Here is a 2,500-nt window from a genome sequence, read left to right as displayed (position 1 = left end):
TGCAATGATAAGTTAAAGTCCAATAAGTACTTTATCAAACCGGATGAATGTGTGTCCCAGGCCAGGATAGGAAATTACCTAACAATGTAAAGATTAACAAGCCACTGACAATGACAGATATGTTCATTCAATATTTCAATATTTTGTGTCTTAAATCCACCAGCCTTTTTCATATTTTACCAACATTTGCAGCATCCTGAGCCTTTATAAGGTTCCTAGGAAATCTCAGCCCAGAGTAATGAATTAATAGTAATAAGTATTATTCTCCCCAAAACAAGTTTCCTTTTTATTTATTTTTTTATTTTTAAGATTTTAAAATTATTGTGTTATGGTGTGCATTCACCAGTGTTTTGTTGTTGTTGTGGTGGCGTAGGCTACTCCTGATTTTGTCAGTCATCTCATCTCTTATATGCAGTGGCGTAACGAGCCGACACCGGGCCCCTATGCAGGATTATCAAGGCGGGCCCCCCTACTACAGCACGTGATGACGGAGCAATGTCCACCAGTAGGCTACCATCAATAGGACAGGATAGGATCACAGAGACACAGCAAGTCCTGTTTTTCACCTTTATGATGCAAAAAAAAAAGGCAGGTGGATTTAAAAATCCTGCCACAGTGGCTGGTGGTCAAAAAAGTTAACTTCATGCCCTATATATATCCATCCAAATTTGATGTGATAAGTCTCTTTTAATGTCTTGATCTCCCTGTAGCCTCACAGATTTTTTCTTTTTTTTATATTTTTATTAAGTACACAGACTTACTAGAGAACCACAGAAATGATTTCTCACTGCTAAACGATCACAGCTTCACAGCAAGAACCTTGAGAGCCAACAACTGTTGAAGCTTAATAGTGACATCAATGAGTGATTCTTTGGTGAAATTTGTTTCTGCATGTTTTGACACACACACACACACACACACACACACACACACACACACCCACACACACACACACACAAACACAGTTTATGAGAGTGTATGGGCTGCCTTGTTCTAGTTCTGCCTGCAGAGCCTGGTAAAAAAGTATATAAAAGGTTTGGAAATTTGTGTTACTTGTGCTTATTTATTTTTTATTTATTATTATTTTATTGATTTTATTTTTTAAGTACTTGAATTTACCTGGATTATTTTAATTTAAGCTATTTTGTAATTAATTAATTTTAATTAATTTTATTGATTGGATGAACTATAATTTTCCTAAAGATGATTATTTAGTATTTTTGTCCGTCTGATTGAATGCTTGTGTTAAAAAATAAATCATACGTTACTCAACAGTTACTCAGTAGTTGTTTTTTTTACTCTAACTCAAGTAATTATTTGGATGACTACTTTTTACTTTTACTTGAGTCATATTATTCTGAAGTAACAGTACTTTTATTTGAGTACAATTTTTGGCTACTCTACCCACCTCTGCTTATAACAGCGGAGACAGGCAACATGACATCATGACTTTGCGTAAACATACACGCCCACTTTCCTAAAGCCAAGTGGCGTTTTATCTGCACGCATTTTGAGCTCTCCGTGTGTATGTCTACACTGTATACAGCGGACGTAAACATGGCGTGTTATCACGTAACCATACACGCCACTTCCCTAAAGCCAAGTGGCTTTAGGAAAGTCGGGTTTAGGAAATGTGACACGTGGGATCCCCGGTCTCCTGGGTGAAAGTCCTGTGTTTGACCTATCCTCCACCCCGACCATCCTCCCTACGCAGATTTTCGCCCTTTCAAACTACTCGCTACACTGTAAATGCACACGCAATCGCAAGGTAATGGAAGTCAATGGAGGCCAAACGGCGTTGATAAACACGCTACAAAGCGAGTATACGTCTTGATAACACGCCAATAACGGCATATGAACTGGCATGTCATACATACGCCACTTCATGAGATCAGTCAGACACACACGCAGACGGGGGGGGGGGGGCACTTCTGTGGAAACTGGAGGCAGTCAAATATTTTAAATTAGGTGTACACTTAAAATGATATTTTTAGCGTCTAAAATACGTTTGAGCTGCTGTCCCGGTCCACAACAGAAGCTTAGATTGCTTTTTGTGATTATTGTAAACTTCAGAAGATTCTGAAAATGTGCCCAAAAAGAAAGAATATGAAAACATTCACATGTAACCACTTTTAGAGGCTTTTGAATGTTAAACTGATGTATTTTATAAGATGTTTTTTTAATGTAGTGTAGCCTAAAACTAGAAGAAAAAAATATTTTTATGTATCAAATGTTTTCACCAATTTCGTTTTCAGCCAGTCACATCACAAGGTCTTTAATTAATCACTGTCAAAACTGCAGAAAATGTACGTAAGTAGAAAGCCACCAGACTCCCTTGTTAAAAACAGTAATTTTACCTCGCAGCACATGGGGTGAGAGTTAGGGACTTTCTGCTCTACCTCTACCTGTTACTTAGTTTGTGTTAATGTGTGACTTCGGTGAATCTGAATTAACCCTTTAAAACACTAAAGTCCCAAAATAGCACAATCACACTAAGCCG

The 2,500-nt window shown here is 37.7% G+C and overlaps 2 protein-coding genes across 2 annotated transcripts in view; one reads left to right on the top strand and one right to left on the bottom strand.

Annotated features, from left to right (window-relative positions):
* The window catches only part of LOC116036424 (bromodomain-containing protein DDB_G0280777-like), a 1,700,590-nt gene that overhangs the window by 1,348,314 nt on the left and 349,776 nt on the right, over positions 1 to 2,500 (top strand). The gene's annotated exons all lie outside the window — the stretch shown is intronic.
* The window catches only part of LOC116036425 (C1q-related factor-like), a 680,685-nt gene that overhangs the window by 411,210 nt on the left and 266,975 nt on the right, over positions 1 to 2,500 (bottom strand). The window lies entirely within an intron of this gene.

The sequence above is a fragment of the Sander lucioperca genome, chromosome 13 (genome assembly GCF_008315115.2).
Source record: "Sander lucioperca isolate FBNREF2018 chromosome 13, SLUC_FBN_1.2, whole genome shotgun sequence".
Taxonomy (NCBI): Eukaryota; Metazoa; Chordata; class Actinopteri; order Perciformes; family Percidae; genus Sander; species Sander lucioperca.
The sequence above is the reverse complement of the archived record's forward strand: the minus strand, read 5'-3'. Positions and strand labels throughout refer to the sequence as shown.